This window comes from Silurus meridionalis, chromosome 16 (genome assembly GCF_014805685.1).
Source record: "Silurus meridionalis isolate SWU-2019-XX chromosome 16, ASM1480568v1, whole genome shotgun sequence".
NCBI lineage: Eukaryota > Metazoa > Chordata > Actinopteri > Siluriformes > Siluridae > Silurus > Silurus meridionalis.
The window spans coordinates 14,441,031-14,465,886 of record NC_060899.1 but is presented as its reverse complement, the minus strand read 5'-3'; the positions used below and the strand labels follow the sequence as shown (position 1 = coordinate 14,465,886).

Here is a 24,856-nt window from a genome sequence, read left to right as displayed (position 1 = left end):
GTCAAGTCAAGTCAAGTCAAGTCAAGTCAAGTCAAGTTTATTTCTATAGCGCTTTTCACAACAGACATTGTCTCGAAGCAGCTTTACAGAAATGAACAGTTAAGGTGAATGGTGTGTATCTATCCCTGATGAGCAGCCGTGGCGACTGTGACAAGGAAAAGCTCCATTAGATGTTATGAGGAATGAAATGAATATGTATTGTACATTGATTATGTTGTTAAAATAAAATTCTGATTTCACCAACTCTGTTCTTCTATCATTTTTTTTTGCTCATCCTTTTGTGAACAGTTGACCCTGTCCCTGAAATGCTGTGTATTTACAGTCTTATGATTTAACAGCTATATTTATGTTGTGCTTTAAACTTCCTGGTTTAGTGCAATTGAGGAATTGAATAAGAATATGAATAAGAGGTAAAAACGTAACAATCTTTATTAGAGTTCATTCTGTGTGCTTGTAGTTCAATCTACACAAAAACAATCCCTGTTGTATTTCTTAATATCAAACCAGCAGGTTATAAATACTCCATAAAACCATGTTCTGCTTCTGTTGTAGTTTAAACATGTGGAAGTCAGTGGATTACTTTTATTGTTTTCTAGTAGTCGGTTCAAGTATGAGTCAGAGTCAAAACCTTCTATTGAAAACAACCCACTAGTTAAAGTCACTTACTTTAGACATTATATATTTAAAGCTTAAATTCAGCATTTCTTTAATAAATTAATTTAATTTTTTTACTAATTTTTAGCTTCCTTCACCACTGATAACATTCACTCTGAAGTTGGCCAATGCTACAAAGCCAGCTCTGTGTCACAAAGAGTCACAAACACAAAAAAAAAAAGAAATAACAAACGGGGGAAAATATGTGAGTCACTGGACGCTGTAACATGAATTTTTCCTTCACATCGAGCTAAATATAGGAGACTAGTTTACTAGTACTAAGATCCCCAAACTTGTTCGACATGGCAATGCACCGAGGAGTTGTATTAAAATCTTTTCTAATTTAAATCCGTGAATCAGGACAAAATGGGAGATCACGAGTTTTTAGTTCATTCTATAATATATTGAAATCACAGAATGAAATCTGTCAAATTGAGTTTCTCATCATAGCTGTATTTATTTTCCTGACAGACACCCACTAAATTGCTGAGCTCCAGCGGTGTGACATCACAAAATGTGGCGTGGCTTCAGAAAACTGTAATAATTTACCCTAACCATTTAGAGACAGAAAAAAATAAAATACATTTCGCCTATTTTTTGAAAGTTGGTGCACATATCATGTAGGTAAAAATGTTTGTGGAGACCCAAATATCACGTCTTAACATTCCATTCCAACGTTCCTCTGATGATTCACCTTGGGAAAGCTTTTTACTAGCTTTTGGGGCATTGACCATGTAGTGCATTTTCACATGTCTATCAAGCACATACAGATCATGTGTGTTATTCTAACAAAATGAGCACATGTTGAGATATACAGATTTATTTTCAGTTGTTTAAGTGATTAGAAAAACTAATCCTTTGCCTCATTTCCCAACCAACCATAAACAGAGGAAAGCAAAACAGAGAGCAAAAATTGCATCCACCTGTTTACAGCCTTCACTAATAATAACTAAAGAAGCCTAGAAAGACATTTCTTAAAAATGTTCATAAAGCAACAGGGGCAGTGATCCCAGTGCTCCAGGGGCAGTGTTCTCTCTCTCTCTCTCTCTCTCTCTCTCTCTCTCTCTCTCTCTCTCTCAGTTAATGGTGACAATGAAGACAATTGGTGTTCATTAACCTGCTGGAGCAGTGACTGCTGTATTTGTTATTGTGGGGAAAAACAAAGGAAGAAAACAACAAGGAAACACAATGTAAAAAGTACAACACACTCCCTCAATGTATCACAAGCAAACAACCAGATACACAATCAATCGATGAATCAATTAATAAAAACATTAATGGACGTAAATTCTTATTCTTAAACTTTATTTATTAATTTTTCTTAAATCACAGAATAACAAACACCATGATTTATGTATGTATGTATGTATGTATGTATGTATGTATGTATGTATGTATGTATGTATGTAGTAAGATTGTTATTATTATTTTAAATTATTCACCAGTTTATATACAAAATATAATTATATAAGGTTTACTTCCATTTAAATATTTATTATTTGCTTGTATTTTATTTGTTTGTTTATTTAGGCATGACAACAGGAACAGAAATGTGTAGCTGTAACCTAAACAGGACCTAAATGATATAGATAAGAAGCTTATTTTGTTGATCTCTTATTATCCAGAAGAGGGCGCAAGATCACAGTCTAAAGAGGCATTTCTGTCATGAAAATGTAATATAAATGAGGCGTTTGTAACGGATTTGTACACGAGCCTGCATTCACAGTGTATTCAGAAATACAGCGTCCCCTCAGAGAGAGAGAGAGAGAGAGAGAGAGAGAGAGAGAGAGAAAGTTTCTAACAGTGTATTTATGAGTCACACAATCAGATGGCTGCACATAAAGATCACCTAAGGGGGCTTAGGTGGTGGTGGGTTAAAGAAAACAAGAACCACGTAAAAAAAAAATTATATATATATATATATATATATATATATATATATATATATATATATATATATATATATATATATATATATTATATTTTTAGAAAATCTCCTGTATGGAATTGGAGAAAATGATCTGCTCGGTACAAATCACGACGCTGGAAGTCTTTCATGGATCTGTAGAGAAGAAAGGACGCACTGAACTTCGGTTCCCCGATGCTTCAGTCTGCACTGACAGTCTACCATCTAAAAGCAGAGAAATTAGACCTTTAATAAAATCAAAATGTCTATGAAGAGTCTAATGTTTCAGTACTTTATCTCCATCATACACTACCTGGCCGAAAAAGACCTGGATATAACTAACAAACAGGTAGAGAAAATTCCTCTGGATATTTAACCCTGACAGATGCATTGAGTAGCTTCACAACTATGAGGAAAGACATATTTTGTAATATTGTGGGTAAACCAAGGAGATGAGCGAGCATCTTTAGAAACCAAAGTGTGTAGGACTCATGATTAATAGTGAAAGTTACACACACAATGCAAAGAGGCACAAAATACTATGAAGGGTTTTTGTAAAAAAAAAAAAAAAAAAGACTGGACAAAAAGAAAAAGTGATCTGATGAGTTCAGATTCACCCTGTTCTAGAGTAATGGGTTCATCAAGTTAAGAATAGAGATGGATGAAGAGATGCACTCATCATGCTTTGGGTTTACTGTGTGACTTTTTTGGCCAGGCAGTAAAAAAATCACTCATGTTTGCAAGCAAGGATTATTAAAAATTTAGTAAATGAAATGTAAATAAGCTGACCTTCATCAAACCCTGCTGAACTCTCTTGCACTGGGTTCCTGTAACGCCTCTGATCTAGAACCAAAAACACGGATGAATACGATGGAAAAATAGGAGACAAATCTCAAGAAATCAATTAACCATTGCACTGAACTTATTATATAATAATCATAAAACCGTATCTGTGTTTTACGTCTTATTCCCTGAAATAAAATACACAAACCTCTACAGGAGAACATGTTCCAGAGCATTCTCCAGACCTCAGACAAAAAGGGGAAAACTGCTGAACACCCCCCGGAGTGTGCAGACTCTGAAATAACAGATCTCCTATTAATTATTGAGGAATTCACTGTCCATCCATGTAGGATTAACAGACGAACACAGATGTTGGATTTCAGAACGATGCGAGCAAAAAGAAAAGAATAAACAGAAACAGGAGTGTGTTGGTCCAAATGTGTGTGTATCTGTAAAATCCCTTAAAATCTCTATACAAAGCAGAAAAATTCAACAAGCTCATTAAAAGGCTACAATATTTGGGAGTTCTTGGAGTTGGTAGTGGAGAAGGAGAAGGATGCTACTCATACTGTTAACCATCTTGGCGAACACCTGATTAAACTTCAGAACACTTTCAGCAGGATGATTCTTCAGCTCCTCTGTGATCAACACTATTGGAAGTCTTTCCTGCAGACTGCAATAAGACCTTATTATAACTCTGCTTTATATCAGGAGGCAGGTTTCCTTCTCTGACATCAGTCTATATAGAGATTCTGTTCTTTTCTGTATTAACAATAATATTAATCTGTTAAAGTCTCATCAATGCACCTCAATCAACAGTCTCTTAGGTTGTCTATCTGATGGCACAGATATGATCATGTATAATAACTGACCCTTTATTAATATTAAAACTTACCTGTGCACCTTAGTTTCTTGAGATACCACGGGAATAAGATTAATCATACGTACATAGATCATTACTGCATTGTGCAGGGTCACAAATTCCCACCTGACTGCACTATTGCAAAGTGCATCTATCTATCATTTATCTAACAGAGCTTTTGTCGGGAAGGGTTGCAGACTAAAAGCTTTAAAACCTGTTTATTCATGTGACGTGTATCGACGTACCTCTGAAATCACGTAGTGTCTCTGTAGGAATGTTCATCTTCTACACCCGAGAAAGTTGATTCTCATATTTTAAATGCAGCCTCAATGAAGGGCTGCGTTTATAAAGACGCTTTCCTGACTTCCTCCCCGACATGCACTCTATGAGATTTACATCACATTCTCCAAACCGCAAAAGACTGATCTGACACACCATGGGACGAGCTTTGCACAGTGAACTTAACACACACTCATTGCTCATCTCAATCCATTCCCCCATCATTTATTTATTATTATTAATATTTGACCGCATTACACTGTTTACATGCTGTTTTTTTGTACCTCTTGACTGCTGCTACTGCTGTTTTTTGCACTGCATTGTGTTTGTTTATATTTACTCTCAGTTATAGTTTTTATTAATCTCTTTGCACAGAACTGTATATTCAGAGTAAACAGTAGGTTTATTGGTCGGCGCTTTCTTGAGTTATGTGTGTTGTCTTGTGTTTTCTGTACTGTTTTTGGTCTGCACTGTTTGCACTCGATGTAGCTTTGTGTTGTGTTGGAGCTCTATGTTGTTGTTTAGTGGAGCACCAGGGTCTCAGAGGAACGTGACATTTGCTCGTTTTGTTGGCGGCGCTTGATTTCTTTGGAGTTCTGTCTTGAGTCAGAAGTAGATGCTTTTTTTGCGTCGTTGTTGTGTAATTCCTCAATTTCAGCGGTAAAGCAACGCTTCCTCAAACTCCGTCATCAGGGAACCGCAAGAATAAGAGTGATGCTTTTCAAGCACCCTTAAACAGCTCGAGATGTTTTATAATATTTATATATTATATAATAAATGATCGGAATTGTTCGTATTTGCGATATACATGCCTGTATAAAAGTACCAGACGCTTATCTCTTCTTCTTTTTTTTTTTTTTTTTTTTAAGATAGAACCATCGACAAAATCGAGGTTATTTTATAGGTCATTGAAATTTATTTTCAAATATTTCTCAGTAATCGACATCCCGATGTCACGTGGATTTTGGCTCTGCTTCTGATGTATACAACAGAAACAAAACAAAAAATAAAAATATATTGTGCTTTGCTTTTGTATGGGGTCTTTATGAACATCAGCAATAATCTCGCGCGCACACACACACACACACACACACACACACACACACACACTGTGCTTACTAACTTGTTTTGTCAGACAGTATGAAGTTCTGTTTGTGATCTGATTATTAATAAAGCTTGTTCATAAAACTCAGCCAGGTATGTGTGCTCCATTTCTAGTTTAGTATTGATCTATACAAGTTATAATATACAAGTTATAATATACAAGTTATAATATACAAGTTATAAGACTGCATGAACTTGCATCCGGCAGGACAGATCGCTCTGTTTTATAGCTCTGGGCCTTCAGTCATTTTCATTTTAAAATGTCTGCAAAAATTCTTCTATAAAATTCTAATAAACAATGAGTTTATTCTTTGTTTACATGTTTATTGTTTTGTTTAAATGATAGTTTGAATATCATACTACCGAGCCTTTAGATGTAATTCTCTCTCTCTCTCTCTCTCTCTCTCTCTCTCTCTCTCTCTCTCTCTCCTCTCTCTCTCTCTCTCTCCTCCCTCCTCTCTCTCTCTCTCCTCCTCCCTCCTCTCTTCCTCCCTCCCTCCTCTCTCTCTCTCTCTCCTCCTCCCTCCTCTCTCTCTCTCTCTCTCTCTCTCTCTCTCTCTCTCTCTCTCTCTCTCTCTCTGTGTCTCCGCCTTTTCTAAAACACGGGTCTGTGAACGTTTGTCTGTCGGTGAACAGAGTGAAAAATGATACCGGCGTCGAGTGAAAACCTGAACCCCGTCCCGTTGAAAATCGAAGGAGGAACTTTTGGATCTTCATGAAACAAAATCGTGTCGGATTCATGCGAACGTTTCAGCCGTCGAGCCGTCTCGGATCGCAAGACCCTACAGAGGATAGTGAGAACAGCTGAGAAGATCATCGGAGTCTCTCTCCCCTCTATCATGGACATTTACACCACACACTGCATCCGCAAAGCAAACAGCATTGTGGACGACCACACACACCCGTCACACACATACTTCACCCTCCTACCATCAGGAAAACGGTTCCGAAGCATTCGGGCCGCAACAACAAGACTGTGTAACAGTTTTTTCCCGCAAGCCGTCAGGCTCCTGAACAAACATCTGGACTGAACTCTCTCTCTCACACACACACACACACACACACACACACACACACACTTACACACAACTGAGTGACTGATCTGCACAACCGGACTCAACACATACACTTCACACACCCAGGTCTCAGCACCATTCACACCTCTCATTATAGCATAATGTTTACATGCCGTTTGTTGCTGATCTCCGGGACTTGCTCTATTTGCACATTATTCTGTGAATCCATTGGTCACTGTTCACTTTATCCTGATTGCTGCTACCATATTTTTTATACTATTATAGGATTGCAAAATTCTGTTTATATTTGTTTACATTTCTGCTACTGTGCACCTTATCCTGTCACGACAGGTTTTACTGGCGGAGCTACTGCTGCTTTTATTTTTATATTTTGTGTATTTTGTATTGTCCTGCACTGTCCCGTGTTGTCTTGCACTGTCTTGTGTTGTCTCTTGCACTGTTTGCACCAGTTGCACACATGCACTTTATGTGGCGAGGATCTTAGTTCCTGGCCCTGTGTTCTTCTATACTGTGACTGTTGTTTTTATGTTGTTTTATGTAGCACCTGGGTTCAGGAGAAACGTTGTTTCATTTCACTGTATACTGCATCAGCTATATATGGTTGAAATGACAATAAAAGCTTCTTGACTTGACTTGAATATCCGATACCACCGCTTAAAACGACAACATGGATATTCCGAGCCACAGATTCATTCACCTGCATTTTTTATTGTACTTACAACAAAAGTGTTTGTACTTCTACTATTCTGTACTACTGTATTTACAATAAACGTTTTAAACAAACAAACAAACAAATACATGAATTAATCATAAAAAGGCACAGATAAAAAAAATACAAATATAGTTTATTGAGTATTGAGAAAGATGTTTTATTGAAGATTGTCGATAAACACTTTTAAAATACAAATAAAAAGATAAATAAGAGAGCAGAAAAAAGAAATAGGTTTTGATACGAAATCAGAGTAAAATAAATAAAATAAGTTGATCGTTATTGAAAACAGTAGATCTTTTTTTTTTTAAACAGGCGAGCGCGCACGTGACATTCGTCACATTCACCCGAGGTGCCCTCTGATCATCTCCTTAAATGGGCATGAGATCAGATCAGGAAGGAGACATTGTGACACGTCAGGTGTTTTGATGCCAAGTGGGCGGCCTCGTTTAGCGTTGCTGGTTGATGGTGTCGAGTCCATCCGGCAGTCTGTTCTGGAAGTCTTGCGAGAAACAGCTCCATTATTATCGGCTCGATAAACCGTCTGGCTTCACATTTCTGAGGCAGCAACAAGCTCTCAAATTCTCGAGGCAGCAACCAGCCCTCACACGCGTTTTGGAGCAGCTTCGCGAATGTAAAAGGGTCGCTGGAGTCACTAAGGTTCAGGGACAGGAACATCTGGTGATGTAGATCTGAGATGATCCTCTGCTCCTCTGCTTCAGCTCGTGTCAGAGCCAGCAGTATCCGCTGCCTCTGGTCTCTTTGAGTTTCATTCTCACCCCACATCGTCACATATCGACGCTGTGGATGTTGCGTCCGACGGCGTCCACATCCGACGCCGAGGGTACCCCCTTCGCGTCGCTTTTCGACGTACAGGGACGGGAAACCCTTCGCGTCGCTTTTCGACGCAGATGGATGGGAGCCCCTGTGCTTCGCTTTTCAATGCAGATCGCTGTCCTATACACTTAATAATGTATTATCTATCATAATAAGTGTATACAACTAATTTTAAAATTTCATAAAATCCTGAAGATGACCGTAACCCTAACCCTAACCCTAACCCAAACCCTAACCCTAACCCTGACCCTAACCCGAACCCTAACCCTAACCTAACCCTAACCCAAACCCTAACCGTAACCCGCAAATGGGGTCCCGTCCATCTGCGTCGAAAAGCGACGCGAAGGGTTTCCCGTCCCTGTACGTCGAAAAGCGACGCGAAGGGGGTACCCTCGGCGTCGGATGTGGACGCCGTCGGACGCAACATCCACAGCGTCGATATGTGACGATGTGGGGTGCGAATGTGTTGAACATAACCAGGTATGTTGGCTCCATTTCGGTTTAGTTTTATTCCAACGACGTTCGAGGAAATTGCGAAAAGTGAAAGCTGTGTTGAAGTTTCCAAACTGAGCTGCTCCTGAGGACCAGCAGAGAAACGGAGGACTATATATTGGATTTTTAAGGCGGCTTTTAGACTTGTTTCTGATTCCGCTCTTTGAGATCACGGTACTGCTTTAGAGCTCAATCACTACAAACAGTTCGCGTTTTATTAAAAAAATTATGAAAAATAAATACAAAAATAAATAAATAAATACATAAAAGAGTAGTCACTTGATTAGAAAATCAAAATCCTGACTTTGCTGGAGACCCGCTCATAGATCTCTATTACAGTGAAGATTTAGAATAAAATGAAATAATAATAAAAAGTTTTTCGGACACCCGTTCATTTTATGTGTTTAATAGACAATGAACAGTGACGTAATCAGCTAAAGGAATTGAGAATAGTTGGTATGAGGCGTGAGTTTGTGAGTTCATGCTCATCATCTCTCCTGGAGGTTCTGGGTCTCAGTATACAACATCACCGAGTATCCGACACCACCGAGTATTCAACATCACCGAGTATCTGACACCACCGAGTATTCAACACCACCGAGTATTCAACATCACCGAGTATTCAACATCACCGAGTATCCAACATCACCGAGTATTCAACATCACCGAGTATTCAACATCACCGAGTATCCAACATCACCGAGTATCCAACATCACCGAGTATCTGACACCACCGAGTTTTCAACATCACCGAGTAATTAAAAAAAGTTTTAATAAAACTTTAAGAAACACATTGGGGCTCATGTTATTGTTTTAAAATGATCTAAAAAAGAGAAGTGCGATGGAATTTCCGAGTAGCAAAAACACCAAAACTAATAGTCAGACTATTTCTTTCAGAAAACAAACAAACAAAAAATAAAAATGAATTAATAATAAAAAGGCACAGATCCAAATTATACAAATACAGTTTACTGATGTAACATACTAGGGATTTAGGACAATGTATATATTTCATTGTGTGCATTTCAAACCATTTAATAAAATTTTTGCTTATTGATTATTATTATACTGTACGAATATATTGTCGTGATGGGGCATGAAAGATAGAAAATGAGGATTTTCTCCCTGTATGAGGGACAGACTGTTTGTCCAATCAGGTTTCGGAGGTGGACTGGATTTGGGGGAACGCGGGAAAAAAGAGGAGAGAGAAAAATAATGGCGGTGCGGGATGTTTTCCCAGGAACTAAAATATCTAGACATTTGGATTAAGTTCCTTCAGCTCGGGGATAAAAAATACAGTTTCGTTTTGTTTTGAAATCCGACGACCAAACTGGTTTTACTGAATGAGAATCATTTGGTAAACAAATGATACCGGCGTCGAGTGAAAACTTGAACCGCGCCCCGTTGAAACTCGAAGGAGGAACTTTTGGATCTTCATGGAACAAAATTGTGTGGGATTCATGCGAACGTTTCAGCCGTCGAGCGAATATCCGACACCACCGAGTATCCAACATCACCGAGTATCTGACACAACCGAGTATCCAACATCACCGAGTATCCAACATCACCAGGTATCTGACACCACCGAGTATCCAACATCACCAGGTATCTGACACCACCGAGTATCCAACATCACCGAGTATCCAACATCACCGAGTATCCGACACCACCGACATCACCGCTTAAAACGACAACATGGATATTCAGAGCCACAGATTCATTCACCTGCATATTTTATTGTACTTACAACTATTTTGTACTACTGTATTTACAATAAACGTTTAATTGTCATAGTTTATTGCACAGTTGAAGACAGATCCAAATATATACAATTACAGGTTACTGAGGATTGAGAAAGATGTTTTATTGAAGATTATTGAGAAACAATTTTAAAATACAATGGAAAAAAAAGAGACAAGATAACAGAAAATGCAATAGGTTTTGGTGCAAAATCAGAGTAAAGAAATAAAATAAGTTGATCGTTATGTACAGTGGACATGTCCTGCTCGTCTCCTGAACCAGTAATGAGAGTCAGTTAAGGAGGAGAGACTGCGAGAGTCGTCAGGTGGATTTTTGCCTAGTGGGCGGCCTTGACCAGTGTCGCTGGTTGTTGACATCGAATCCAATCGTCGGTCTGATCTGGGAGACCTGTGAGAAACTGCTCCATCACTAACAGCTCGACGTTTCGTTTGGCCTCAGGATCTTGAGGCAGCAACCAGCCCTCACATGCGATTTGGATATGTGACGATGTGGGGTGAGAATGCCCTGATTTGGAGCAGCTTTGCAAATGTAAAAGGCTCGTCGGCGTCAGTGAGGTCAGGGACAGAAACCTCTGGCGATGTAGCTCTGACATGAAGTTCTGGAGACGTTGTTGCTGCTCTGTCTTTGCTAATATCAGAGCCAGCAGTGCACGACGTTGATTTCGTAGAGATTCACGGAGATTGCAAACGTACTGTTCATAAAGTTCAGCCAGATATGTGTGCTCCATTTCTGATCAGTATCGGTCTATACAAGTTATAATATACTAGTTATAATATACAAGAATAAATATACGAGCTATAATATGCAAGTTATAAGACCGCATGAAATTGCATCCGGCAAAGTAGAGCGCGAGCTTCTAGAATTTAATAGAAGAATCTAAACATTTTTATATTCAAATGACTGAAGGCCCAGACATTTTCATTTTAAAATGTTGTTTGCGATCATTCTTCTATAACCCCCCCACCTCTCTCTCTCTCTCTCTCTCTCTCTCTCTCTCTCTCTCTCTCTCTCTCTCTCTCTCTCTCTCTGTGTCTCCGCCTTTTCTAAAACACGGGTCTGTGAACGTTTGTCTGTCGGTGAACAGAGTGAAAAATGATACCGGCGTCGAGTGAAAACCTGAACCGCGCCCCGTTGAAAATCGAAGGAGGAACTTTTGGATCTTCATGGAACAAAATCGTGTCGGATTCATGCGAACGTTTCAGCTATCGAGCGAATATCCGACACCACCGCTTAAAACGACAACATGGATATTCCGAGCCACAGATTCATTCACCTGCATCTTTTATTGTACTTACAACAAAAGTGTTTGTACTTCTACTATTCTGTACTACTGTATTTCCAATAAACGTTTTAAACAAACAAACAAACAAATACATGAATTAATCATAAAAAGGCACAGATAAAAAAATACAAATACAGTTTACTGAGTATTGAGAAAGATGTTTTATTGAAGATTGTCGATAAACACTTTTAAAATACAATGTAAAAGATAAATAAGATAGCAGAAAAAAGAAATAGGTTTTGATACGAAATCAGAGTAAAATAAATAAAATAAGTTGATCGTTATTGAAAACAGTAGATCTTTTTTGTTTAAACAGGCGAGCGCGCACGTGACATTCGTCACATTCACCCAAAGTGCCCTCTGATCATCTCCTTAAATGGGCATGAGATCAGATCAGGAAGGAGACATTGTGACACGTCAGGTGTTTTGATGCCAAGTGGGCGGCCTCGTTTAGCGTTGCTGGTTGATGGTGTCGAGTCCATCCGGCAGTCTGTTCTGGAAGTCTTGCGAGAAACAGCTCCATTATTATCGGCTCGATAAACCGTCTGGCTTCAAATTTCTGAGGCAGCAACAAGCTCTCAAATTCTCGAGGCAGCAACCAGCCCTCACACGCGTTTTGGAACAGGGTCGCGAATGTAAAAGGGTCGCTGGAGTCACTAAGGTTCAGGGACAGGAACATCTGGTGATGTAGATCTGAGATGATCCTCTGCTCTTCTGCTTCAGCTCGTGTCAGAGCCAGCAGTATCCGCTGCCTCTGGTCTCTTTGAGTTTCACTAAAATGTTTATACACCATAACCAGGTATGTTGGCTCCATTTCGGTTTAGTTTTATTCCAACGACGTTCGAGGAAATTGCGAAAAGTGAAAGCTGTGTTGAAGTTTCCAAACTGAGCTGCTCCTGAGGACCAGCAGAGAAACGAAGGACTATATATTGGATTTTTAAGGCGGCTATTTATGAAAAATAAATACAAAAAGAAATAAATAAATACATAAAACAGTAGTCACTTGATTAGAAAATCAAAATCCTGACTTTGCTGGAGACCCGCTCATAGATCTCTATTACAGTGAAGATTTAAAATAAAATGAAATAATAATAAAAAGTTTTTCGGACACCCGTTCATTTTATGTGTTTAATAGACAATGAACAGTGACGTAATCAGCTAAAGGAATTGAGAATAGTTGGTATGAGGCGTGAGTTTGTGAGTTCATGCTCATCATCTCTCTCAGTATACAACATCACCGAGTATCCGACACCACCGAGTATTCAACATCACCGAGTATTCAACATCACCGAGTATCCGACACCACCGAGTATTCAACATCACCGAGTAACTGACACCACCAAATATTCAACATCACCGAGTAACTGACACCACCGAGTATTCAACATCACCGAGTATCCAACATCACCGAGTATCCAACATCACCGAGTAACTGACACCACCGAGTATTCAACATCACCGAGTATTCAACATCACCGAGTATCCAACATCACCGAGTATCCAACATCACCGAGTAACTGACACCACCGAGTATTCAACATCACCGAGTATTCAACATCACCGAGTATCCAACATCACCGAGTATCTGACACCACCGAGTTTTCAACATCACCGAGTAATTAATAAAAAATGTAAATAAAACTTTAAGAAACACATTGGGGCTCATGTTATTGTTTTAAAATGATCTAAAAAAGAGAAGTGCGATGGAATTTCCGAGTAGCAAAAACACCAAAACTAATAGTCAGACTATTTCTTTCAGAAAACAAACAAACAAAAAAAACAAAAAAAATTAAAAATGAATTAATAATAAAAAGGCACAGATCCAAATTATACAAATACAGTTTACTGATGTAACATACTAGGGATTTAGGACAATGTATATATTTCATTGTGTGCATTTAATTTTCAAACCCATTTAATAAAATTTTTGATTATTGATTATTATTATACTGTACGAATATATTGTCGTGATGGGGCATGAAAGATAAAAAAATGAGGATTTTCTCCCTGTATGAGGGACGGACTGTTTGTCCAATCAGGTTTCGAAGGTGGACTGGATTTGGGGGAACGCGAGAAAAAAAGAGCAAAGAGAAATCATGGCGGTGCGGGATGTTTTCCCAGGAACTAAAAATATCTAGACATTTGGATTAAGTTCCTTCAGCTCGGGATAAAAATACAGTTTCGTTTTGTTTTGAAATCCGACGACCAAACGCGAATGTGTTGGAATGAGAATCATTTGGTAAAAAAATGATACCGGCGTCGAGTGAAAACTTGAACCGCGCCCTGTTGAAAATCGAAGGAGGAACTTTTGGATCTTCATGGAACAAAATCGTGTCGGATTCATGCGAACGTTTCAGCCGTCGAGCGAATATCCGACACCACCGAGTATCCAACATCACCGAGTATCTGACACAACCGAGTATTCAACATCACCGAGTATCCAACATCACCGAGTATTCAACATCACCGAGTATCTGACACAACCGAGTATTCAACATCACCGAGTATCCAACATCACCGAGTATCCAACATCACCGAGTATCTGACACAACCGAGTGTTCAACATCACCGAGTATTCAACATCACCGAGTATTCAACATCACCGAGTATCTGACACCACCGACCACTGACACCATCTGACACCACCGACCATCCAAATAAATACAATTACAAGTTACTGAGGATTGAGAAAATGTTTTATTGAAGATTATTGAAAACAATTTTAAAATACAATGAAAAAAGACAAAATAACAGAAAATAAATAGGTTCTGATACGAAATCAGAGTAAAGAAATAAAATAAGTTGATTGTTATGTACAACAGTGGACATGTCCTGCTCGTCTCCTTAACCAGTAATGAGATTCAGTTAAGGAGGAGAGACTGCGAGAGTCGTCAGGTGGATCGTTGCCCAGTGGGCGGCCTCGACTAGTGTTGCTGGTTGATGACATCGAATCAAACGTCGTTTGGCCTCAGGATCTTGAGGCAGCAACCAGCCCTCACATGCGATTTGGAGCAGCTTTGCAAATGTAAAAGGGTCGTCGGCCTCAGTGAGGGTCAGGGACAGAAACCTCTGGCGATGTAGCTCCGACATGAAGTTCTGGAGCCGTTGTTGCTGCTCTGTCTTTGCTAATATCAGAGCCAGCAGTGCCCGACGTTGATCTCGTAGAGATTCAAGAAGATTGCAAACGTACTGTTCATAAAGTTCAGCCAGATATGTGTGCTCCATTTCTGATCAGTATTGGTCTAATGAGAGCTTTTACCACACTAAAGTTGCTCTGGTTCATCAACAAAGTTTCTAAATCAATCATTAATTAAAATAAAACTTTAAGAAACACATTGGGGCTCATGTTATTTTGTTAAAATGATTAAAAAAAAAAGAGAAGTGCGATGGAAGTTCCGAGCAGCAAAAACACCAAAACTAACAGTCAGACCATTTCTTTCAGAAAAAAACAAACAAACAAAAACTAAAAATGAATTAATAATAAAAAGGCACGGATCCAAATTATACAAATACAGTTTACTGAGTATTGAGAAAGATGTTTTATTGAAGATTGTCGATAAACACTTTTAAAATACAATGTAAAAGATAAATAAGCTAGCAGAAAAAAGAAATAGGTTTTGATACGAAATCAGAGTAAAATAAATAAAATAAGTTGATCGTTATTGAAAACAGTAGATCTTTTTTTTTTTTTTAAACAGGCGAGCGCGCACGTGACATTCGTCACATTCACCCGAGGTGCCCTCTGATCATCACATTAAATGGGCATGAGATCAGATCAGGAAGGAGACATTGTGACACGTCAGGTGTTTTGATGCCAAGTGGGCGGCCTCGTTTAGCGTTGCTGGTTGATGGTGTCGAGTCCATCCGGCAGTCTGTTCTGGAAGTCTTGCGAGAAACAGCTCCATTATTATCGGCTCGATAAACCGTCTGGCTTCACATTTCTGAGGCAGCAACAAGCTCTCAAATTCTCGAGGCAGCAACCAGCCCTCACACGCGTTTTGGAGCAGCTTCGCGAATGTAAAAGGGTCGCTGGAGTCACTAAGGTTTAGGGACAGGAACATCTGGTGATGTAGATCTGAGATGATCCTCTGCTCTTCTGCTTCAGCTCGTGTCAGAGCCAGCAGTATCCGCTGTCTTTTCTCTCTTTGAGTTTCACTAAAATGTTTATAAAACATAACCAGGTATGTTGGCTCCATTTCGGTTTAGTTTTATTCCAACGACGTTCGAGGAAATTGCGAAAAGTGAAAGCTGTGTTGAAGTTTAAACTGAGCTGCTCCTGAGGACCAGCAGAGAAACGTAGGACTATATATTGGATTTTTAAGGCGGCTATTTATGAAAATAAATACAAAATAAATAAATAAATACATAAAACAGTAGTCACTTGATTAGAAAATCAAAATCCTGACTTTGCTGGAGACCCGCTCATAGATCTATATTACAGTGAAGATTTAGAATAAAATGAAATAATAATAAAAGTTTTCGGACACCCGTTCATTTTATGTGTTGAAGATGGAGCCACCAGGTAGGAGGTAAAAGAGGAAGGCCAAGGAGGAGGTTCATGGATGTGGTGAGGGAAGACATGCAGGTAGTTGGTGTGAAAGAGGCAGATGTAGAGGACAGGGTGGTATGGAGACGGATGATCCGCTGTGGCGACCCCTAATGGGAGCAGCCGAAAGAAGAAGAAGAAGAAGAAGAATAGACAATGAACAGTGACGTAATCAGCTAAAGGAATTGAGAATAGTTGGTATGAGGCGTAAGTTTGTGAGTTCATGCTCATCATCTCTCCTGGAGGTTCTGGGTCTCAGTATACAACATCACCGAGTATCCGACACCACCGAGTATTCAACATCACCGAGTAACTGACACCACCGAGTATTCAACATCACCGAGTATCTGACACCACCGAGTATTCAACATCACCGAGTAACTGACACCACCGAGTAACTGACACCACCGAGTATTCAACATCACCGAGTATTCAACATCACCGAGTAACTGACACCACCGAGTAACTGACACCACCGAGTATTCAACATCACCGAGTATTTGACACCACCGAGTAACTGACACCACCGAGTATTCAACATCACCGACTATTCAACATCACCGAGTATCTGACACCACCGAGTAACTGACACCACCGAGTATCCAACATCACCGAGTATCTGACACCACCGAGTATTCAACATCACCGAGTATCTGACACCACCGAGTATTCAACATCACCGAGTATTCAACATCACCAGTATTCAACATCACCGGTATCCAACATCACCGAGTAATTAAAAAAATTTAAATAAAACTTTAAGAAACACATTGGGGCTCATGTTATTGTTTTAAAATGATCTAAAAAGAGAAGTGCGATGGAATTTCCGAGTAGCAAAACACCAAAACTAATAGTCAGACTATTTCTTTCAGAAAACAAACAAACAAAAATAAAATGAATTAATAATAAAAGGCACAGATCCAAATTATACAAATACAGTTTACTGATGTAACATACTAGGGATTTAGGACAATGTATATATTTCATTGTGTGCATTTCAAACCATTTAATAAAATTTTGCTTATTGATTATTATTATACTGTACGAATATATTGTCGTGATGGGGCATGAAAGATAGAAAATGAGGATTTTCTCCCTGTATGAGGGACAGACTGTTTGTCCAATCAGGTTTCGAGGTGGACTGGATTTGGGGAACGCGGGAAAAAGAGGAGAGAGAAAATAATGGCGGTGCGGGATGTTTTCCCAGGAACTAAAATATTTAGACATTTGGATTAAGTTCCTTCAGCTCGGGGATAAAAAATACAGTTCCGTTTTGTTTTGAAATCCGACGACCAAACTGGTTTTACTGAATGAGAATCATTTGGTAAACAAATGATACCGGCGTCGAGTGAAAACTTGAACCGCGCCCCGTTGAAACTCGAAGGAGGAACTTTTGGATCTTCATGGAACAAAATTGTGTGGGATTCATGCGAACGTTTCAGCCGTCGAGCGAATATCCGACACCACCGAGTATCCAACATCACCGAGTATCTGACACAACCGAGTATCCAACATCACCGAGTATCCAACATCACCAGGTATCTGACACCACCGAGTATCCAACATCACCGAGTATCCAACATCACCGAGTATCTGACACCACCGAGTATCCAACATCACCGAGTATCCGACACCACCGACATCACCGCTTAAAACGACAACATGGATATTCCGAGCCACAGATTCATTCACCTGCATATTTTATTGTACTTACAACTATTTTGTACTACTGTATTTACAATAAACGTTTAATTGTCATAATTTATTGCACAGTTGAAGACAGATCCAAATATATACAATTACAGGTTACTCAGGATTGAGAAAGATGTTTTATTGAAGATTATTGAGAAACAATTTTAAAATACAATGGAAAAAAAAGAGACAAGATAACAGAAAATGCAATAGGTTTTGGTGCAAAATCAGAGTAAAGAAATAAAATAAGTTGATCGTTATGTACAGTGGACATGTCCTGCTCGTCTCCTGAACCAGTAATGAGATTCAGTTAAGGAGGAGAGACTGCGAGAGTCGTCAGGTGGATTTTTGCCTAGTGGGCGGCCTTGACCAGTGTCGCTGGTTGTTGACATCGAATCCAATCGTCGGTCTGATCTGGGAGACCTGTGAGAAACTGCTCCATCACTAACAGCTCGACGTTTCGTTTGGCCTCAGGATCTTGAGGCAGCAACCAGCCCTCACATGCGATTTGGATATGTGACGATGTGGGGTGAGAATGCCCTGATTTGGAGCAGCTTTGCAAATGTAAAAGGCTCGTCGGCGTCAGTGAGGGTCAGGGACAGAAACCTCTGGCGATGTAGCTCTGACATGAAGTTCTGGAGACGTTGTTGCTGCTCTGTCTTTGCTAATATCAGAGCCAGCAGTGCACGACGTTGATTTCGTAGAGATTCACGGAGATTGCAAACGTACTGTTCATAAAGTTCAGCCAGATATGTGCTCCATTTCTGATCAGTATCGGTCTATACAAGTTATAATATACTAGTTATAATATACAAGAATAAATATACGAGCTATAATATGCAAGTTATAAGACCGCATGAAATTGCATCCGGCAAAGTAGAGCGCGAGCTTCTAGAATTTAATAGAAGAATCTAAACATTTTTATATTCAAATGACTGAAGGCCCAGACATTTTCATTTTAAAATGTTGTTTGCGATCATTCTTCTATAACCCCCCCACCTCTCTCTCTTTCTCTCTCTCTCTCTCTCTCTCTCTCTCTCTCTCTCTCTCTCTCTCTCTCTCTGTGTCTCCGCCTTTTCTAAAACACGGGTCTGTGAACGTTTGTCTGTCGGTGAACAGAGTGAAAAATGATACCGGCGTCGAGTGAAAACCTGAACCGCGCCCCGTTGAAAATCGAAGGAGGAACTTTTGGATCTTCATGGAACAAAATCGTGTCGGATTCATGCGAACGTTTCAGCTATCGAGCGAATATCCGACACCACCGCTTAAAACGACAACATGGATATTCCGAGCCACAGATTCATTCACCTGCATCTTTTATTGTACTTACAACAAAAGTGTTTGTACTTCTACTATTCTGTACTACTGTATTTCCAATAAACGTTTTAAACAAACAAACAAACAAATACATGAATTAATCATAAAAAGGCACAGATAAAAAAATACAAATACAGTTTACTGAGTATTGAGAAAGATGTTTTATTGAAGATTGTCGATAAACACTTTTAAAATACAATGTAAAAGATAAATAAGATAGCAGAAAAAAGAAATAGGTTTTGATACGAAATCAGAGTAAAATAAATAAAATAAGTTGATCGTTATTGAAAACAGTAGATCTTTTTTGTTTAAACAGGCGAGCGCGCACGTGACATTCGTCACATTCACCCAAAGTGCCCTCTGATCATCTCCTTAAATGGGCATGAGATCAGATCAGGAAGGAGACATTGTGACACGTCAGGTGTTTTGATGCCAAGTGGGCGGCCTCGTTTAGCGTTGCTGGTTGATGGTGTCGAGTCCATCCGGCAGTCTGTTCTGGAAGTCTTGCGAGAAACAGCTCCATTATTATCGGCTCGATAAACCGTCTGGCTTCAAATTTCTGAGGCAGCAACAAGCTCTCAAATTCTCGAGGCAGCAACCAGCCCTCACACGCGTTTTGGAACAGGGTCGCGAATGTAAAAGGGTCGCTGGAGTCACTAAGGTTCAGGGACAGGAACATCTGGTGATGTAGATCTGAGATGATCCTCTGCTCTTCTGCTTCAGCTCGTGTCAGAGCCAGCAGTATCCGCTGCCTCTGGTCTCTTTGAGTTTCACTAAAATGTTTATACACCATAACCAGGTATGTTGGCTCCATTTCGGTTTAGTTTTATTCCAACGACGTTCGAGGAAATTGCGAAAAGTGAAAGCTGTGTTGAAGTTTCCAAACTGAGCTGCTCCTGAGGACCAGCAGAGAAACGAAGGACTATATATTGGATTTTAAGGCGGCTATTTATGAAAAATAAATACAAAAGAAATAAATAAATACATAAAACAGTAGTCACTTGATTAGAAAATCAAAATCCTGACTTTGCTGGAGACCCGCTCATAGATCTCTATTACAGTGAAGATTTAAAATAAAATGAAATAATAATAAAAAGTTTTTCGGACACCCGTTCATTTTATGTGTTTAATAGACAATGAACAGTGACGTAATCAGCTAAAGGAATTGAGAATAGTTGGTATGAGGCGTGAGTTTGTGAGTTCATGCTCATCATCTCTCTCAGTATACAACATCACCGGTATCCGACACCACCGAGTATTCAACATCACCAGTATTCAACATCACCGAGTATCCGACACCACCGAGTATTCAACATCACCGAGTAACTGACACCACCAAATATTCAACATCACCGAGTAACTGACACCACCGAGTATTCAACATCACCGAGTATCCAACATCACCGGTATCCAACATCACCGAGTAACTGACACCACCGAGTATTCAACATCACCGAGTATTCAACATCACCGAGTATCCAACATCACCGAGTATCCAACATCACCGAGTATTCAACATCACCGAGTATTCAACATCACCGAGTATCCAACATCACCGAGTATCTGACACCACCGAGTTTTCAACATCACCGAGTAATTAATAAAAAATGTAAATAAAACTTTAAGAAACACATTGGGGCTCATGTTATTGTTTTAAAATGATCTAAAAAAGAGAAGTGCGATGGAATTTCCGAGTAGCAAAAACACCAAAACTAATAGTCAGACTATTTCTTTCAGAAAACAAACAAACAAAAAAACCAAAAAAAAAATTTAAAATGAATTAATAATAAAAAGGCACAGATCCAAATTATACAAATACAGTTTACTGATGTAACATACTAGGGATTTAGGACAATGTATATATTTCATTGTGTGCATTTAATTTTCAAACCCATTTAATAAAATTTTTGATTATTGATTATTATTATACTGTACGAATATATTGTCGTGATGGGGCATGAAAGATAAAAAAATGAGGATTTTCTCCCTGTATGAGGGACGGACTGTTTGTCCAATCAGGTTTCGAAGGTGGACTGGATTTGGGGGAACGCGAGAAAAAAAGAGCAAAGAGAAATCATGGCGGTGCGGGATGTTTTCCCAGGAACTAAAAATATCTAGACATTTGGATTAAGTTCCTTCAGCTCGGGGATAAAAAATACAGTTTCGTTTTGTTTTGAAATCCGACGACCAAACGCGAATGTGTTGGAATGAGAATCATTTGGTAAAAAAATGATACCGGCGTCGAGTGAAAACTTGAACCGCGCCCTGTTGAAAATCGAAGGAGGAACTTTTGGATCTTCATGGAACAAAATCGTGTCGGATTCATGCGAACGTTTCAGCCGTCGAGCGAATATCCGACACCACCGAGTATCCAACATCACCGAGTATCTGACACAACCGAGTATTCAACATCACCGAGTATCCAACATCACCGAGTATCTGACACAACCGAGTGTTCAACATCACCGAGTATTCAACATCACCGAGTATTCAACATCACCGAGTATCTGACACCACCGACCACTGACACCATCTGACACCACCGACCATCCAAATAAATACAATTACAAGTTACTGAGGATTGAGAAAAATGTTTTATTGAAGATTATTGAAAAACAATTTTAAAATACAATGAAAAAAAAGACAAAATAACAGAAAAATAAATAGGTTCTGATACGAAATCAGAGTAAAGAAATAAAATAAGTTGATTGTTATGTACAACAGTGGACATGTCCTGCTCGTCTCCTTAACCAGTAATGAGATTCAGTTAAGGAGGAGAGACTGCGAGAGTCGTCAGGTGGATCGTTGCCCAGTGGGCGGCCTCGACTAGTGTTGCTGGTTGATGACATCGAATCAAACGTCGTTTGGCCTCAGGATCTTGAGGCAGCAACCAGCCCTCACATGCGATTTGGAGCAGCTTTGCAAATGTAAAAGGGTCGTCGGCCTCAGTGAGGGTCAGGGACAGAAACCTCTGGCGATGTAGCTCCGACATGAAGTTCTGGAGCCGTTGTTGCTGCTCTGTCTTTGCTAATATCAGAGCCAGCAGTGCCCGACGTTGATCTCGTAGAGATTCAAGAAGATTGCAAACGTACTGTTCATAAAGTTCAGCCAGATATGTGTGCTCCATTTCTGATCAGTATTGGTCTAATGAGAGCTTTTACCACACTAAAGTTGCTCTGGTTCATCAACAAAGTTTCTAAATCAATCATTAATTAAAATAAAACTTTAAGAAACACATTGGGGCTCATGTTATTGTTTTAAAATGATCTAAAAAGAGAAGTGCGATGGAATTTCCGAGTAGCAAAAACACCAAAACTAATAGTCAGACTATTTCTTTCAGAAAACAAACAAACAAAAAAAACAAAAAAAATTAAAAATGAATTAATAATAAAAAGGCACAGATCCAAATTATACAAATACAGTTTACTGATGTAACATACTAGGGATTTAGGACAATGTATATATTTCATTGTGTGCATTTAATTTTCAAACCCATTTAATAAAATTTTTGATTATTGATTATTATTATACTGTACGAATATATTGTCGTGATGGGGCATGAAAGATAAAAAAATGAGGATTTTCTCCCTGTATGAGGGACGGACTGTTTGTCCAATCAGGTTTCGAAGGTGGACTGGATTTGGGGGAACGCGAGAAAAAAACAGCAAAGAGAAATCATGGCGGTGCGGGATGTTTTCCCAGGAACTAAAAATATCTAGACATTTGGATTAAGTTCCTTCAGCTCGGGGATAAAAAATACAGTTTCGTTTTGTTTTGAAATCCGACGACCAAACGCGAATGTGTTGGAATGAGAATCATTTGGTAAAAAAATGATACCGGCGTCGAGTGAAAACTTGAACCGCGCCCTGTTGAAAATCGAAGGAGGAACTTTTGGATCTTCATGGAACAAAATCGTGTCGGATTCATGCGAACGTTTCAGCCGTCGAGCGAATATCCGACACCACCGAGTATCCAACATCACCGAGTATCTGACACAACCGAGTATTCAACATCACCGAGTATCCAACATCACCGAGTATTCAACATCACCGAGTATCTGACACCACCGACCACTGACACCATCTGACACCACCGACCATCCAAATAAATACAATTACAAGTTACTGAGGATTGAGAAAAATGTTTTATTGAAGATTATTGAAAAACAATTTTAAAATACAATGAAAAAAAAGACAAAATAACAGAAAAATAAATAGGTTCTGATACGAAATCAGAGTAAAGAAATAAAATAAGTTGATTGTTATGTACAACAGTGGACATGTCCTGCTCGTCTCCTTAACCAGTAATGAGATTCAGTTAAGGAGGAGAGACTGCGAGAGTCGTCAGGTGGATCGTTGCCCAGTGGGCGGCCTCGACTAGTGTTGCTGGTTGATGACATCGAATCCAAACGTCGTTTGGCCTCAGGATCTTGAGGCAGCAACCAGCCCTCACATGCGATTTGGAGCAGCTTTGCAAATGTAAAAGGGTCGTCGGCCTCAGTGAGGTCAGGGACAGAAACCTCTGGCGATGTAGCTCCGACATGAAGTTCTGGAGCCGTTGTTGCTGCTCTGTCTTTGCTAATATCAGAGCCAGCAGTGCCCGACGTTGATCTCGTAGAGATTCAAGAAGATTGCAAACGTACTGTTCATAAAGTTCAGCCAGATATGTGTGCTCCATTTCTGATCAGTATTGGTCTAATGAGAGCTTTTACCACACTAAAGTTGCTCTGGTTCATCAACAAAGTTTCTAAATCAATCATTAATTAAAATAAAACTTTAAGAAACACATTGGGGCTCATGTTATTTTGTTAAAATGATTAAAAAAAAAAGAGAAGTGCGATGGAAGTTCCGAGCAGCAAAAACACCAAAACTAACAGTCAGACCATTTCTTTCAGAAAAAACAAACAAACAAAAACTAAAATGAATTAATAATAAAAGGCACGGATCCAAATTATACAAATACAGTTTACTGAGTATTGAGAAAGATGTTTTATTGAAGATTGTCGATAAACACTTTTAAAATACAAATAAAAAGATAAATAAGCTAGCAGAAAAAAGAAATAGGTTTTGATACGAAATCAGAGTAAAATAAATAAAATAAGTTGATCGTTATTGAAAACAGTAGATCTTTTTTTTTTTAAACAGGCGAGCGCACGTGACATTCGTCACATTCACCGAGGTGCCCTCTGATCATCACATTAAATGGGCATGAGATCAGATCAGGAAGGAGACATTGTGACACGTCAGGTGTTTTGATGCCAAGTGGGCGGCCTCGTTTAGCGTTGCTGGTTGATGGTGTCGAGTCCATCCGGCAGTCTGTTCTGGAAGTCTTGCGAGAAACAGCTCCATTATTATCGGCTCGATAAACCGTCTGGCTTCACATTTCTGAGGCAGCAACAAGCTCTCAAATTCTCGAGGCAGCAACCAGCCCTCACACGCGTTTTGGAGCAGCTTCGCGAATGTAAAAGGGTCGCTGGAGTCACTAAGGTTTAGGGACAGGAACATCTGGTGATGTAGATCTGAGATGATCCTCTGCTCTTCTGCTTCAGCTCGTGTCAGAGCCAGCAGTATCCGCTGTCTTTTCTCTCTTTGAGTT

General features: G+C 39.4%; 2 long non-coding RNA genes across 2 annotated transcripts; both read left to right on the top strand.

Moving 5' to 3' along the window:
* Positions 1-9,897: 9,897 nt before the first annotated feature.
* On the top strand, positions 9,898-11,783 carry LOC124398783. Its single transcript, XR_006928124.1, has 2 exons — positions 9,898-10,268; positions 11,509-11,783. It is a non-coding gene; the product is annotated as an uncharacterized LOC124398783 (long non-coding RNA).
* A 5,678-nt stretch (positions 11,784-17,461) lies between these two features.
* Positions 17,462-19,338, top strand: LOC124398784. The gene is made up of 2 exons (XR_006928125.1): positions 17,462-17,790; positions 19,064-19,338. It is a non-coding gene; the product is annotated as an uncharacterized LOC124398784 (long non-coding RNA).
* Positions 19,339-24,856: the final 5,518 nt, after the last annotated feature.